The following is an 18,854-nucleotide window of genomic DNA, read 5'->3' on the forward strand; positions in this document are numbered from 1 at the left end:
TCCCCTCCTGCAGCCAGGGCTCCATTGGAGCAAAGATGGCCCGGGCGCTGGGGATGGCTCTGTGGCCTCTGCCTCAGACGTTAGAGTGGCTCTGTTCGCAACATGGCGACGCCCAGGATGGGCAGAGCATCGCCCCCTGGTGGGCAGAGCGTCGCCCCATGGTGGGCGTGCCGGGTGGATCCCGGTCGGGCGCATGCGGGAGTCTGTCTGACTGTCTCTCCCTGTTTCAAGCTTCAGAAAAATGAAAAAAAAAAAAAAAAAAATGAATGGGTCAAAGAAGAAATAAGTGCAGAGATCAAAAGATAAATATAGACAAATGAAAATGACAATATCATATATCAGAATCTCTGGGATCAGCAAAAGCAATAATAAAAGGGAAGTTCATATCACTTCAGGCCCACATGAACAAACAGGAGAGAGCCCAAGTGAACCACTTAACTTCACACCTTAAGGAACTAGAAAAGGAAGAACAAAGACAACACAAAACCAGCTGAAGAAAGGAAATAATGAAAATCAGAGCAGAAATGAATGAAATAGAGAACAGAAAAACTATAGAAAAAATTAATAAAACAAGGAGCTGGTTCTTTGAAAAGATCAACAAAATTGACAAACCCTTGGCAAGACTCACCAAGGAAAAAACAGAAAGGACTCATATAAACAAAATCCGAAATGAAAGAGGAGAAATTACCACAGACATCATAGATATAGAAAAAATTATTGTAGAATACTATGAAAAACTTATTTCCACAAATTCAACAATCTAGAAGAAATGGATAAATTCCTAGAACAATACAACCTTCCTAGACTGAGTCAGGAAGAAGCAGAAAGCCTAAACAGACCGATTAGCAGGGAGGAAATAGAAAAAATTATTAAAAACCTCCCCAAAAATAAAAGTTCAGGCCCCGATAGTTATACTAGTGAATTCTATCAAACATTCAAAGAAGACTTGGTTCCTATTCTACTCAAAGTCTTCCAAAAAATTGAAGAAGAAGCAATACTTCCAAACACATTTTATGAGGTCAACATAACCCTCATACCGAAACCTGGCAAGGACGGCACAGAAAAAGAAAACTACAGACCAATATCTCTAATGAATACTGATGCTAAAATACTAAACAAAATACTGGCAAATCGAATACAACAACATATTAAAAAAATAATACATCATGATCAAGTGGGATTCATCCCAGAATCTCAAGGATGGTGCAACATATGCAAAACGGTTAACATAATACACCATATCAACAAAACAAAGAACAAAAACCACATGATCTTATCAATAGATACAGAAACAGCATTCGATAAAATACAACACAACTTTATGTTTAAGATACTCAACAAAATAGGTATAGAAGGAAAATATCTCAACATGATAAAGGTCATATATGATAAACCATCAGCCAACATCATATTAAATGGCATAAAACTGAGGACTTTCCACCTTAAATCAGGAACAAGACAGGGTTGTCTACTCTCGCCACTCTTATTTAACGTGGTGCTAGAAGTTCTGGCCAGAGCAATCAGACAAGAGAAAGAAATAAAAAGCATCCATATCAGAAAAGAAGTAAAGGTATCACTTTTTGCTGATGATATGATCCTATACATCGAAAACCCCAAAGACTCCACCAAAAGATTACTAGAAACAATAAACCAATACAGTAAGGTCACAGGATGCAAAATTAACATACAAAAGTCCATAGCCTTTCTATATGCCAACAATGAAATATTAGAAAACGAACTCAAAAAAATAATCCCCTTCACGATTGCAACAACAAAAAAATAAAATACCTAGGAATAAACATAACAAAGAATGTAAAGGACCTATATAACGAAAACTACAAAGCATTGTTAAGGGAAATCGAAAAAGATACAATGAGATGGAAAAATATTCCTCGTTCGTGGATAGGAAGAATAAATATAATTAAAATGGCCATATTACCCAAAGCAATCTATAAATTTAATGCAATCCCCATCAAAATTCCTATGATGTTTTTTAAAAAAATGGAACAAAAAATCATCAGATTTATATGGAACTATAAAAAACCCCGAATAGCCAAAGCAATCCTAAAGAAAAAGAATGAAGCTGGAGGCACTACAATACCTGACTTCAAACTATATTATAGGGCCACGACAATCAAAACAACATGGTATTGGCAGAAAAATAGACACTCAGACCAATGGAACAGAATAGAAAGCCCAGAAATAAAACCACATATATATGGTCAAATAATTTTTGATAAAGAGGCCAACAACACACAATGGAGAAAAGAAAGCCTCTTCAACAAATGGTGCTGGGAAAACTGGAAAGCCACATGCAAAAGAATAAAACTCGACTATAGCTTGTCCCCTTGTACTAAAATTAATTCAAAATGAATCAAAGACCTAAATATAAGACCTGAAACAATCATGTACATAGAAGAAGACATAGATACTAAACTCATGGACCTGGGTTTTAGAGAGCATTTTATGAATTTGACTCCAAAGGCAAGAGAAGTGAAGGCAAAGATAAATGAATTGGACTACATCAGACTAAAAAGTTTTTGCTCAGCAAGAGAAACTGACAACAAAATAAACAGACAGCCAACTAAATGAGAAATGATATTTTCAAACAACAGCTCAGATAAGGGCCTAATATCCAAAATATACAAAGAACTCATAAAACTCAACAACAAAAAAACAAAAATCCAATAAAAAAATGGGAAGAGGACATGAACAGACACTTCTCCCAGGAGGAAATACAAATGGCCAACAGATATATGAAAAGATGCTCATCTTCATTAGTTATTAGAGAAATGCAAATCAAAACTACAATGAGATACCACCTCAACCTGTTAGATTAAGTATTATCAACAAGACAGGTAATAAATAGCAAATGCTGGAGAGGCTGTGGAGAAAAAGGAACCCTCATTCACTGTTGGTGGGAATGTAAAGTAGTACAACCATTATGGAAGAAAGTATGGTGGTTCCTCAGAAAACTGAAAATAGAACTACCTTATGACCCAGCAATCCCTCTACTAGGTATATACCCCAAAAACTCAGAAACATTGATACGTGAAGACACATGTAGCCCTATGTTCATTGCGGCATTGTTCACAGTGGCCAAGACATGGAAACAACCAAAAAGCCTTCAATAGAAGACTGGATAAAGAAGATGTGGCACATATACACTATGGAATACTACTCAGCCATAAGAAATGATGACATCGGAACATTTACAGCAAAATGGTGGGGTCTTGATAACACTATACTAAGTGAAATTAGTAAATCAGAAAAAAACAAGAACTACATGATTCCATACATTGGTGGGACATAAAAATGAGACTAAGAGACATGGACAAGAGTATGGTGGTTACTGGGGATGAGGAGGGGGTGGGCGTGGGAGGGAAGGAGGAGAGGGGCAGGGGGAGGGGGAGGGGCACAAAGAAAACTAGATAGAGGGTGACGGAGGACAATCTGACTTTGGGTGATGGGTATGCAACATAATTGAATGACAAGATAACCTGGACATATTTTCTTTGAATATATGTACCCAGATTTATTGATGTCATCCCATTAACATTAATAAAACTTTATAAAAAAAAAGAATGTTATTGTAATTCACTGCTTTCTTCATAGGGATTCCTTGATGGCAAAAACATTGGGAAAACCCTGGCTGGTTGGCTCAGCGGTAGAGCATCGGCCTGGCGTGCGGGGACCCGGGTTCGATTCCCGGTCAGGGCACATAGGAGAAGCGCCCGTTTGCTTCTCCACCCCCCCTCCTCCTTCCTCTCTGTCTCTCTCTTCCCCTCCCTCAGCCAAGGCTCCATTGGAGCAAAGATGGCCTGGCGCTGGGGATGGCTCCTTGGCCTCTGCCCCAGGCACTAGAGTGGCTCTGGTCGCGGCAGAGCAACGCCCCGGAGGGGCAGAGCATCGCCCCCTGGTGGGCAGAGCGTCGCCCCCTGGTGGGCGTGCCGGGTGGATCCCAGTCGGGCGCATGCGGGAGTCTGTCTGACTGTCTCTCCCCGTTTCCAGCTTCAGAAAAATACAAAAAAAAAAAAAAAAATTGGAAAAAAATTATGAGAAGTTTTAGATCAAGTGTTTTAGATGGTAAACTTTATTAAAACAATACCTGTCAGCCTGACCTGTGGTGGCACAGTGGATAAAGCATCGCTCTGGAAATGCTGAGGTTGCCGGTTCAAAACCCTGGACTTGCCTGGTCAAGGCACATATGGGAGTTGATGCTTCCAGCTCCTCCCCCCCCCTCCGTCTCTCCTCTCTCTTTCTCTCTCTATCTCCCTCTCCTCTCTAAAATGAAAAAAAAACACACCTGTCAAATCACATTTATTCGAAAAACTTTATATCTATATGGATTCACAACACAGACGGCTGCTTTTACACACTGAGATGAGGTGGTTGTCAAGGGGTGAAGTACTTACCCGTGTACACAAACTATGACCAGAACTTCTTGCATTTTTTGAAGAGATGAAACAGTTACATTTTTGTAACTTCCTTCGGTGAGAATTTTGGATTGACAGCTTACAGTATTTGGCGGATATATTTCAGCAGCTCAATATTTTAAATACTAGCATGCAAAGGAAAGAAGAAAATATTCTCATATCCACTGACAAAATGAAAGCATTTCAGAGAAAAATACAGATTTGGAAAAGAAAAACTATTGAAGGTAATCTGGAAATGTTCCCATTGGTAAATAACACTTGCATAAATAAAACACAATAATAGTTGAACATTTAATAAGTTTAAAAGAAAAATTGGGTTTTTATTTTCCATCACTTAACACTGAACAATACGATTGGATTAGAAACCCATTCATGGAAGCTTCAAGTGATTTTGGTTTAACATTAACAGAAGAAGAACTGGCAGCTATATCCACTGATCATGGATTGATGATTAAACCTAAGGAATTGTCTCTTGAAGCCTTTTTGATTTCTATAAAAGAAGAATATGTGGCAATATCTAAAAAAGCTTTGAACATTTTACTACAATTTTCAACATCCTATTTATGTGAATTAGGATTTTCTACCCTCAACACAATTAAGAGTAAAATGAGAGGAATTCTTCAATGTATTGATGAGGAAATAAGAGTTTGCCTTTCAAATATATGCACAAACATTGAAGAAATTGCTAGGATACATCAGGCTCATGTTTCTCATAAGCACAAGAATGAAAAGACTTAACACATTTGCTCCGGGACCTACCGAATTTACTAAATCTTACTAAGAATGTATCTATATATATAAAAAGATAACTCTTTTGTCATTTTTTTATTTTTTAGCCCTTTTTTAAGAATTCTAAAAAGCGTAACTAAAAAATATAACATAAAAATGTTTTTTAATGTCAGAATAAATTTAATTTTGTTATATTTATTTCATTTAATTACCATAAAAGCACACTTGGACTTTATATTTTTTTCTTTAATATTTGACTTAATTATTACAACATATTTCTCAGAAATGTGTATATAGTGCACCTATAATTATTTGTAGGATTTTACTTTTTTTTTTTTTTTTTTTTTTTTCATTTTTCTGAAGCTTGGAAACAGGGAGAGACAGTCAGACAGACTCCCGCATGCGCCCGACCGGGATCCACCCGGCATGCCCACCAGGGGCGACGCTCTGCCCACCAGGGGGCGATGCTCTGCCCATCCTGGGCGTCGCCATGTTGCGACCAGAGCCACTCTAGCGCCTGAGGCAGAGGCCACAGAGCCATCCCCAGCGCCCGGGCCATCCCTGCTCCAATGGAGCCCTGGCTGCGGGAGGGGGAGAGAGAGACAGAGAGGAAAGCGCGGCGGAGGGGTGGAGAAGCAAATGGGTGCTTCTCCTGTGTGCCCTGGCCGGGAATCGAACCTGGGTCCTCCGCACGCTAGGCCGACGCTCTACCGCTGAGCCAACCAGCCAGGGCTATTTGTAGGATTTTAAATATGCCCGACTTCAAAAGTTTGAGAACCACCGCTCTAGTGATACAGTATCCTGGATTTTCCAGGTGAACCCTAAATGTAATTACAAGTGTCCTTACAGGAAGAAGGCAGAAAGAGTTGTTGACAGAGGAGATGTGATGATGGACAAGAGGTTGGAGTGATTTGAGGAAGTGGCAGGAAGTCAAGAGACACAGGTAGCCCCCAGTAGCTTGGAAAAGCAAGAAAGTACATCCCTCCTGATAGCCTTCCAGAGAAGCCAGCCCTGATGACATAACTTCTGATTAATTTCAGATTTTTGGCCACCAGAATGGTAAGAAAATACACTTTCATTATTTTAAGTTACAAAGTTTGTGGCAATTTGTTACTGCAGAAATGAGACACTAATGCAAATATGTTCTGGGTTTAAATTAATATTAGGTAACCAGAGACAAAATAAAGGTAAAATATAAAAATAGGTTGAAACATAATAATAAATTTTCTAGTCTTTTAAGGAACAAAGCTCCACTTCTAATCCTATTCACCCAAAGCAAAATTTGCCAGGAGTATATGGCTGAACATAAGAAAACAGTACAGTATTCCTAGTGTTATTTTATCTGGTTAAAAACCACAAAATTTATTTTGACCAGTGTTTTGATTTCTGAAGGGATGTTATACTAAATATTGCTCAGTAATATTCCAATATTCTTCTGTATTGTCCTTGCATTGCAGGGGCTTTAAGTTTGGGAACTACATTTCCCAGAATCACTTGATTCCTAGTGAGGACTGGAATAAGGATTCCAATTGAGAGTTCATCAAAAAGAAGCAGTTGCATGAGATTTGAAAGGCAGAAAGGGGCATAATCTACCCTTTCTCACACAAGTAATTCAGACTTCTACAGTAATGACAGCAGCAGCTGCTTTCTTCATGGTCTTTGTGGTCTATGGTCAGACTAGTTGGAATGTAGGCGGAAGCTTCCTACAATTTTCTGATTTCTGCAAACACCTCTACCCTCTGCTTTCTCTGGCCTTTCTTTTCTTCTGGCCTTTCCAACAAATTTTATAAAAACCTAATTCCCAGAAAACAAAATCTCTTCTTGAATATTCTGGAAATTTATTATCTAGGAGAATGCTTATTTTTCTTATTGAACCCTGATGTATATGAGAAGTTAGAAAAGGAAATTGTCCAGTTTTAAAGTATTTAGTTATGTTTCTCAATTAAAAATAACTATAAAATCTGTTGACATATTTAAACTTCTGAAACATTTCTAAATTATAATAATTTAGAATTAAAAGGAAGTTTTCTTTCATGAGTCTTGAGATATGTGTGTAAAAGCAGTAAAGAATAATATGGAGACTATAGGGTTAGTGGGTGTGGTGGATGAAGAGTCACCTTATAAATTTTGTATTACATACGACCATTTGCACATGTCTGTGCTACTGGGTAGAAGAAGGAAAAGGCTGAGTCCTGGTAATATGTAAGAGAACAAGAGGCACTGAAGCAGCATCTTGTTTTTCTACTCCTCTCTTGAGTATTCTTTGATTACCTTTCAGTAAGTGGGGGTTGTGGTATTTTATGTCTAAAATATCTGATACAATTAACAATTAATCTTTTATTCATATACCTCAGTAGCTCTATACTCAAGTTAGTTATCATCCTAATAGTATAACATTCATATCATGTTATGTATATTATTTTTATTTAATTTTATTTTTTTCGAGAGAGAGAGCAAGAAAGACAAAGAGACAGACAGGAAGGGAGAGAGATGAGAAGCATCAACCTGTAGTTGTGGCACTTTTAGTTGCTCATTGATTGTTTGCTTCTCATATGTGCCTTGACTAGGGACTCCAGCCAAGCCAGTGACCCCTGCTCAAGCCAGCAACCTTGGGCTTCAAGCCAGCAACCTTTGGGCTCCAGCCAGTGACCATGGGGTCATGCCTATGTTCCCACACTCAAGCCAGCAACCCCATGCTCAAATTGGTGAGCCCACACTGAAGCTGGCAAGTCTGCGCTCAAGCCTCTGAGCCTGTATGCAAGCCAGCAACCTCAGGGCTTCAAATCTAGGACTTTAGCATCCCAGGTTGACACTCTATCCACTGTACCACTGCCAGTCAGGTAGTTTTCTTGATATTTAAAAATATATATATATTTGATAGATTTCTCTATTATTTTTCTATTCTCTATTTATTTGTATTCTAACTTTATTTCTTTTACTAATGCTCTTTGTTTCTTCAAGTAGATTGAGTTACTTTTCAAGGTCCTTTCATATCAGCCAAAGGGACTCCCTTTAGAATTTTTATTAAGGCAGTCTGCTAGCAACAAATCCTCTCAGTTTTGTTTATTCTGTTAATATCTTAATTTCTTCCCTTTTTTAGAATACTTTTGCCAAATATAGTATAGTATTTTTGGTTGATAGTCTTCCTTTCACCACTTCGAATATGTCATACCACTACCTCCTGGCCTACATGGTTTCTTTTAAGAAATCAGCTGTTATTCATATTATTAAACATTTCTTGATATGATTGTTTCTCTCAGTGATTTCAATAGTCTTGTTTTTGTTTTTTGTGGGGTTTTTGATTTTGGGGGGGTTTTTTTGCTTTCAAAAGTTTGATTAGAATGTAGACATTTGGCTAGAATGTAGAATCTAGATGTAGATCTCTTTGAGTTGATCTGCTTGGATCTTGTTGAGCTTGAATGTGTTGATTTAAAATTTTTCATCCAATTTCGGATGTTTTTGAACATTATTTTCTTAAATATTCTTTAAGACCCTTTTTCCTTTTCCTCATCTTCTGGTAGTCTCATTATATATCTGAGTCTCTGTCCATCCTGTTTTCTTTCTGTTTGTCAGACTAGAAAATATTAATAGATCTGTTTCAAATTCTCTGATTCTTTAGGCTACCAGTTCAAATCTACTGCTATTGAGTTCAAGTGAATTTTTTCATTTTCAGTTGTTCTTTTCAACTCCAGATATTCTATTTGATTCTTATTATTTTTATCTCATTGATATTTCCTTTAGTTCTATAGATATGGTTTCCTTTAGTGCTTTGATAATATATACTTATGACAGCTGACTTAAAATCTGCCCAGTAATTTACAGTGTTCTAATAATATCTGGGCTTCTTTGGGGTCAGTTTTTACTGACTTCTTTTTTTCCCATGTGCATAGGCCATACTTTCTTTTTCTTTACATGCCTTGAACTTTGAACTTTTAGTCAAAAGCCAAATATTTTAAATAATATGGCAACTCTGGAAATCATATCTTCCACCTAAGGTTTGTTGTTGTTGCTTTTTGTTTGTTTAATGGCTTTTCTGAATGAAATCTGTATTTGTTACACATGATAATTGATGTCTCTGCTCAGTTAACTTGGAATCAGCTAAGAACTGGATAGAGATTTTCTTAAATATCTAGAACCAAGAAATCTCCCAGCATTTGCTAAGGGGCTCTGTGTAGGTTATGCCTTCAATGCCTGGCAGGTAGTTTACTGTATTGCCTTAGTCTTTACTTTCTGTCTGAACAGAACTTCAGGTCAGTCAGAAGTGAGAGATGAGAGATTTCTCAGGTTATTCCTAGATATGAACAGTTTTGTACATATGCTGACCTTCTAGGTCCCTAGGAATATATTCAGGCTTTTCAAACCCCCATGAACATTTCATTACCCAGCTTTTTTTTTTAAGTTTTGGGCCAGCTTCTTTTGGCCCAAATATTATTGTATAACCACCTCTGGCAGCTGCAATGCTAAATAATTACTACTGATTATTTTCAACAAATGTCTCAGGGGTAAAAAATGTTAGCACTGAGCCTGACAGATCAAATAAAGTAGACCTTGACAATGAGATTTCCAGAGAACTGACAGACAAGCCAAATAATGATAACTGTCAATGAATTGGGGCTTTTGAAGGATCTTCAAGCCCACCCTGTCCTTTCCTGGCTGTAAGGCTATTGATTTTCTTGGTTACCATTATTTCAAGGCTACTGAGAAAGGGATAAGATAAGGCAAATTAAAATACCACCAAGTTCACACATCTTACCAAGATTTAAATAATTTTCTTGAATAAATGGTCCTCAAATTATTGCAAGTCTTTAATTACATTTCCAGGGTTCTGGGAATGTTGATTTTGACAATTTTTGTCAATGTTCTCATTGCTTTTATGGAGGAGTAGAGTTTCAAGGGTTCTTACTCCACTACTTTAAAAGTGCTCTCCTAGATCATATTATATTTAAAAAGCATCTGTCTCCTTCCTGACCTTAAGTTACATCACCAGGCCCTCTCCTATCCTTTTTGGCTTAGAAGGTACCAAGATCTGTCATCCCTTTGTGATCCCTGATACTTTTATTTTTTATTTTACTAGAGTAGACAAAGGAAAAGCAATTTAAACACATTTACTTTTTGTCTTTCTTATTTCTCAGCAGTGAAAAAGTAAATATAGAGAAGAAGGAAAAAGGGAAAATCTAAATTCAAATAGCCTTTCTTCTGCTGTAGCTTTGAGGCTTGCTTTTTATGAAAATTTGCCCAAAAGTTTTATTTACATCACTGATTTTCTCTCATCAGCCCCAAAGTGTAATTGGACCAAACTTTGCATCTATAATTATATATAATATACATAGTGAGTACATGTAGGGTTAAATCAGAACATACCTAAGGACCTGATGAATCTGAGGGGGTAATTATAGTAGGACAGAATCTAATGACATGAAAATTAGGCACTTTACATTTTTCATCAGTTAAAAACTACAGCATTAGGCCTAACAGTTTGGTGTTGCCTGCCTATATTTTATGACATCCATGTCAACATTGTTTAATTTATTGCATATTTGAATTAACTTATTTTTGTGAGGCTGTATTACATATAGTATCCTTGTAAACTCGGAAAGTATAAAACACTGTGGTTTTATGTGTGTGAGAACTAGCATGAGCTAGACAGGACAGCCTGTCCTGACTTTATATTGTTCACTAAGACATACAGCATGGTATATAGACAAACAAAGGCAGGCTGAGTTCATTCATTCTATATCACTTTTCAAGACAGAACAAAGAACCAGGTTTTTGTTATTCAGCTGAGGAAAGATGGTATTGATCATCACTAGGGAATATGAATGAAGCAAAATAATGCTATCCTGACACTATGAATTTTTATCAAGATGAATACATGAATATAGCTTCCAAGAGTAAACAGATACCAGTCCCATAGTTAAACCTAACAACATATAACAAATAAAAATAAATATATTGGCTAAACAGTATAAAATATTTCTAATGATTACCTGTTATGATGATTCATGCAGCTTTAAAATGTCCATACAAAATACCATAAACTACCCTTTCAAATCATGCTTTTTTTTTTACTGAACATATAGCCTTTTTGTCTTATTAGGTTTTTTGTTTACTTACAATTCTTTCCATTCACAGCTGACTTTTTTTCAAATTTCACATCATAAATATACATTTATCACTATGAATTGTGTGATACTGGCTAGATATTTCACAAAGCAAAATATAAGGTAGAACATCTCTCATCAAGAAAATGAAAATGAAGTGGAGAAGAAGGTGGCGGGGGGAGGGTGGTATTTATTCTGTGTACTAACATTTACTACCCCACAATCTTGATCCAGGATATCTGTGGTGTCAATGGAATAAATGTAGTGCAAACCTATAAGAATTTTTATGAGCTAATTTGAACCAAACTGATGGCAATTGCTAGAAAGCAAAATCTCAATGGACTAAGAAAATGCTCCCGAGAATGGCAGCTCTGTACCTTACATTACATAGTCTAATCAAAGGCGGGGACAAAGGAGCCACATGAAGTTCATTGGTGATAAATTAAGAGAGGCAGGAGAAAATGAAGGGAGAAATCTCTGGGATTGGATAAAAAGTAAAACAAATAGACACATACTGTATTTCTTTTACATAGGTCCATATAGGATAGTGACAATTAACATAATAGCCCTGTCTGGGTAGCTCAATTGGTTAGAGCTTTACCCCATTAGCCAAAGTTGTGGGTTTGATCCCTGGTTGGGGCACATACAAGAATTAACCAATGAATGGATGAATGGATGAAACAACAAATTGGTGTCTCTTTTTTTCTCTCTCTCTCAATAAATTATTTTTTAAGGTTTTTTTTGTTTTGTTTTGTTTATTTTATTTATTTATTTTTAGAAGAGGAGAGAGAGAGGGAGAGAGAGAGACAGAGAGAGAAAAGGGGGAGGAGCTGGAAGCATCAACTCCCATATGTGCCTTGACCAGGCAAGCCCAGGGTTTCAAACCGGCAATCTCAGCATTTCCAGGTCAACGCTTTATCCACTGCGCCACCACAGGTCAGGCCTCTCAATAAATTATTTTAAAGAATTATTTGTTTAAAAAATTAACACAATAACAATGAGGAGCTTTGTGTTTTATGTTATTATAGATTTTTTAAAAAAGACAACAGACGGGGCCCTGGCCAGTTGGCTCAGTGGTAGAGCTTTGGCCTGGCGTGCAGAAGTCCCAGGTTCTATTCCCAGTCAGGGCACACAGGAGAGGCGCCCATCTGCTTCTCCACCCCTCCCCCTCTCCTTCCTCTCTGTCTCTCTCTTCCCCTCTCCACTGGAGCAAAGTTGGCCCGGGCGCTGAGGATGGCTCTGTGGCCTCTGCCTTAGGCACTAGAATGGCTCTGACTGCAGCAGAGTGATGCCCCAAGATGGGCAGAGCATCGCCCCCTGGTGGGCACACCGGGTGGATCCCGGTCGGGCGCATGTGGGAGTCTGTCTGACTGCCTCCCCGTTTCCAGCTTCGGAAAAATACAAAAAAAAAAAGACAACAGATGAGCTTAATTAAGGTAAAGATCAACATTTTTTAGGGAGAAGCACTGGCCTAGGACATGACTATCCACCATAAACTGCTTTTAGTTAAAGGTTTTAATTTCAGCCCTTTTTATGTGGTTACTTTAGGTGTCTGAGTTTGTAAGGCCACCAGGTAGGCCTCCCCTAAGCTTATCAGATTTAGTGTGTGGCCCCTTTTTCATCCACACTGGTCAAAAAAACAAAATAAAACAAACAAACAAAAAAACAGTGGGCATTTATCTCTCCCCACTCTCTTAAAGTGACCTCTGTCTGACTCTCAGTTATATCCATTATAAGTTAATTATTCCTAAGGCTATGTTTCAAGTTATGTTTACTGAAATAGACAGCAGAATTAGCAGAATTCTCACTCAAACACGCCCAACAAATGCTTGAAAAGCCACTAAAAGAGAAGAGACTTCAGGTCCAAGGAGGGCACTGTTGTAACCAGTGGACCAAAGACAGAAAGGGGGCCTTTGTATAATGCTGGTTGAAAAAATGGAATTTCTGTTATATATGAACTTTGTGTCTAAACATCTAAGAAAATGAGAAAGAAAATACTTACATGTAGGAGGTTAAATCTTTAGGACAAGCCATCATTTAAATAAATTCATTCACATGTAAAGTACAAAATATTCTAGTTACTTATTGACATACTTGATGAAATTATAACAATATAGGAGAACCAAGAAAAAAAATAAGATGGAAAAGAAATGTAAGGTGTAAACAAGAAAGATGTACAGTTGAAAGGAATTTATTTAAAGAAATATAGAAGGACAGAAAGAAAGAGAGAGTAAAGGGCACTGCAAACACTGCATTTTACCCCATTTGCAGTCTCCTTTCATTCTTCTTTTGCTTGGCTCAAAGGAGGAAGTGGAAGTCAGACTGTCTAACCTGATCACGTGCCTGGCTAAAAGTTCCAATTATTTGGAGTTATCCATCCAAATTTTAATATACATATTAAAATACATATTACCTAAGCATCTTGTCAAAATGCAGATTCTGACTCAGTAGCTCTAGGTTGGGGCCCTCAGGTGATGTCCCTGCTGCTGTGCTGCAGACCCACACCACTAATAGGTACAGGCGATTCCCTCAACTGGGGAAACCTTAATTATCAGCCTAGTTAATGTCAGGAATTCCCATATTTTCTAGTATCAAAGTAAGAATATCGGACATCATGGAAATGGCGCCGTGAGCAGCGCGTCCGACAGATCTCCCCAAAATCACAACAAATTTATCAACTAGAAACAGAAAAATTTATCCTCGGAGCATTCCAGAGTTCCACACAAACTGAAAGCGAAAGGACTGTTATCACTTGAATCTGAGAGACGAGGGTGTGGAGGAAGCTAACTACCGCAGGAACGTTCATTCAAGCCGCGGAGAGAGCGCGCCTGTGTGCTATCAAAAAGACCACCCTCAGATGCCAATAAGAAAGAGGAAATCGAATATTATGGATACAAAAGAAAGAGAGGTAACACAAATAGATGTGGAAAAATCTATGGAGAAAAGACTTAACATATTGGAAGCCTTGGAGCTAAATGACAGAGAATTTAAAATAGAAATCTTAAAAATACTCAGAGATATACAAGAAAACACAGAAAGGCAATTTAGGGAGATCAGAAAACAACTCAATGAACACAAAGAATATATTACCAAGGAAATTGGAACTATAAAAACAAATCAAACAGAAATGAAAAACTCAATTCACGAGCTGAAAAACGAGGTAACAAGCTTAGCTAACAGAACAGCCCAGATAGAAGATAGGATTAGTGAAATAGAAGACAAACAACTTGAGGCACAACAGAGAGAAGAAGAAAGAGACTCAAAAATAATAAAAAACGAGAAAGCCCTACAGGAATTGTCTGACTCCATCAGAAAGAATAACATAAGAATAATAGGTATATCAGAGGGAGAAGAGAAAGAAAATGGAATGGAGAATATACTCAAACAAATAATAGACGAGAGCTTCCCAAGCCTGTGGAAAGAACTAAAGCCTCAAATTCAAGAAGCAAACAGAACACCAAGTTTTCTTAACCCCAACAAACCCACTCCAAGGCACATCATAACAAAGATGACACAAACCAATGACAAAGAAAAAATTCTCAAGGCAGCCAGGGAAAAGAAGAGTACAACATATAAAGGAAGGCCTATTAGATTATCATCAGATTTCTCAGCAGAAACTCTACAAGCTAGAAGAGAGTGGACCCCAATATTTAAAGCCCTGAAAGAGAGGAACTTTCAGCCAAGAATACTATACCCATCAAAGCTATCCTTCAAGTACGAAGGAGATATAAAAACATTCACAAATACAGAAAAGATGAGAGAATTTATCAGCAGAAAGCCCCCACTCCAGGAAATACTAAAGGGGGTTTTCCAACCAGATTCAAAGAACAAAAGAAAACAACACCACAAGTAACAGCTCCACCAAGAACACAATAAAACCAAACTTAAACTGTGACAACAAAGGAAAAAAAGGGGGGAGAGGATGGAGATTAACAGTAGCAAAGGACGATGAAGTGAAGAAATACTCATAAGATAGGGTACTACAATGAATATGGTAGGTACCCTTTTCATTACTTAATGGTAACCACCCTTGAAAAAACCACCACAAAAACACTTGACTTAAAAAAGGTAGCAACTGAGGAAAGAAGTATGGAACACAAACAAACAAAAACAAATGATAGAAAAACAAAAAAGAAGAATCAAACAAGATACAAAATTAACAGAAAGCAATTTATAAAATGGCAGTAGGGAACCCACAAGTGTCAATAATTACACGAAATGTAAATGGATTAAACTTACCAATAAAAAGACACAGAGTAGCAGAATGGATTAAAAAAGAAAATCCAACTATATGCTGCTTACAAGAAACACATCTAAGCAACAAGGATAAAAACAAATTCAAAGTGAAAGGCTGGAAAACAATACTACAAGCAAACAACACCCAAAAAAAAGCAGGTGTAGCAATACTCATATCTAATAATGCTGACTACAAGACAGAAAAAGTACTCAGAGACAAAAAAGGTCATTTCATAATGATTAAGGGGAAGTTGAATCAAGAAGACATAACAATCCTTAATATATATGCACCAAACCAAGGAGCACCAAAATATATAAGACAGCTACTTATTGACCTTAAAACAAAAACTAACAAAAATACAATCATACTTGGAGACCTCAATACACTACTGACGGCTCTAGATCGGTCATCCAAACAGAGAATCAATAAAGATATAGTGGCCTTAAACGAAATACTAGAACACCTGGATATGATAGACATCTACAGGACACTTCATCCCAAAGCGACAGAGTATACATTTTTCTCTAGTGTACATGGAACATTCTCAAGAATTGACCATATGTTGGGCCACAAAGACAATATCAGCAAATTTAGAAAAATTGAAATTGTACCAAGCATATTTTCTGATCATAAAGCCTTGAAACTAGAATTCAACTGCAAAAAAGAGGGGGAAAAACCCACAAAAATGTGGAAACTAAACAACATACTTCTAAAAAATGAATGGGTCAAAGAAGAAATAAGCGCAGAGATCAAAAGATATATACAGACAAATGAAAATGAAAATACAACATATCAGAATCTCTGGGATGCAGCAAAAGCAGTAATAAGAGGAAAGTTCATATCACTTCAGGCCTATATGAACAAACAAGAGAGAGCCGAAGTAAACCACTTAACTTCACACCTTAAGGAACTAGGAAAAGAAGAACAAAGACAACCCAAAACTAGCCGAAGAAAGGAGATAATAAAAATCAGAGCAGAAATAAATGAAATAGAGAACAGAAAAACTATAGAAAAAATCAATAAAACAAGGAGCTGGTTCTTTGAAAAGATCAACAAAATTGACAAACCCTTGGCAAGACTCACCAAGGAAAAAAGACACAGGACTCAAATAAATAAAATCCAAAATGAAAGAGGAGAGATCACCACAGACATCATAGATATACAAAGAATTATTGTAGAATACTATGAAAAATTATATGCCACCAAATACAACAATCTAGAAGAAATGGATAAATTCCTAGAACAATACAACCTTCCTAGACTGAGTCATGAAGAAGTGGAAAGCCTAAACAGACCAATCAGCAGGGAGGAAATAGAAAAAACTATTAAAAACCTCCCCAAAAATAAAAGTCCAGGCCCAGACGGTTATACTAGTGAATTCTATCAAACATTCAAAGAAGACTTGGTTCCTAGTCTACTCAAAGTCTTCCAAAAAATTGAAGAAGAAGCAATACTTCCAAACACATTTTATGAGGCCAACATAACCCTCATACCAAAACCTGGCAAGGATGGCACAAAGAAAGAAAACTACAGACCAATATCTCTAATGAATACAGATGCTAAAATACTAAACAAAATACTGGCAAACCGAATACAACAACATATTAAAAAAATAATACATCATGATCAAGTGGGATTCATCCCAGAATCTCAAGGATGGTTCAACATACGTAAAACGGTTAACGTAATACACCATATCAACAAAACAAAGAACAAAAAGCACATGATCTTATCAATAGATGCAGAAAAGGCTTTTGATAAAATACAACACAATTTTATGTTTAAGACTCTCAACAAAATGGGTATAGAAGGAAAATATCTCAACATGATAAAGGCCATATATGATAAACCATCAGCCAACATCATATTAAACGGCATAAAACTGAGGACTTTCTACCTTAAATCAGGAACAAGACAGGGTTGTCCACTCTCTCCACTCTTATTTAACGTGGTGCTAGAAGTTCTGGCCAGAACAATCAGACAAGACAAAGAAATAAAAGGCATCCATATCGGAAAAGAAGAAGTAAAGGTATCACTTTTTGCTGATGATATGATCCTATACATCGAAAATCCGAAGGACTCCACAAAAAGATTATTAGAAACAATAAACCAATACAGTAAGGTCGCAGGATACAAAATTAACATACAAAAGTCCATAGCCTTTCTATATGCCAACAATGAAATATTAGAAAACGAACTCAAAAAAATAATCCCCTTCACGATTGCAACAAAAAAAATAAAATACCTAGGAATAAACATAACAAAGAATGTAAAGGACCTATATAACGAAAACTACAAGGCATTATTAAGAGAAATAGAAAAAGACACAATGAGATGGAAAAATATTCCTTTTCTTGGATAGGAAGAATAAATATAATTAAAATGGCCATATTACCCAAAGCAATATATAAATTTAATGCAATTCCCATCAAAATTCCTATGAGATTTTTTAAAGAAATGGAACAAAAAATCATCAGATTTATATGGAAGTATAAAAAACCCCGAATAGCCAAAGAAATCCTAAGGAAAAAGAATGAAGCTGGAGGCATTACAATACCTGACTTTAAACTATATTATAGGGCCACGATAATCAAAACAGCATGGTATTGGCAGAAAAATAGACACTCAGACCAATGGAACAGAATAGAAAGCCCAGAAATAAAACCACATATATATGGTCAAATAATCTTTGATAAAGAGGCCAACAACACACAATGGAGAAAAGAAAGCCTCTTCAACAAATGGTGCTGGGAAAACTGGAAAGCCACATGCAAAAGAATGAAACTCGACTACAGCCTGTCCCCGTGTACTAAAATTAATTCAAAATGGATCAAAGACCTAAATATAAGACCTGAAACAATAAAGTACATAGAAGAAGACATAGGTACTAAAATCATGGACCTGGGTTTTAAAGAACATTTTATGAACTTGACTCCAATGGCAAGAGAAGTGAAGGCAAAGATAAATGAATGGGACTACATCAGAATAAAAAGTTTTTGCTCAGCAAGAGAAACTGATATAAAAATAAACAGACAGCCAACTAAATGGGAAATGATATTTTCAAACGACAGCTCAGATAAGGGCCTAATATCCAAAATTTACAAAGAACTCATAAAACTCAACAACAAACAAACAATCCAATAAAAAAAATGGGAAGTGGACATGAACAGACACTTCTCCCAGGAAGAAATACAAATGGCCAACAGATATATGAAAAGATGCTCAGCTTCATTAGTTATTAGAGAAATGCAAATCAAAACTACAATGAGATACCACCTCACCCCTGTTAGATTAGCTATTATCAACAAGACGGGTAATAGCAAATGTTGGAGAGGCTGCGGAGAAAAGGGA

This window comes from Saccopteryx leptura, chromosome 3 (genome assembly GCF_036850995.1).
Source record: "Saccopteryx leptura isolate mSacLep1 chromosome 3, mSacLep1_pri_phased_curated, whole genome shotgun sequence".
Taxonomy (NCBI): Eukaryota; Metazoa; Chordata; class Mammalia; order Chiroptera; family Emballonuridae; genus Saccopteryx; species Saccopteryx leptura.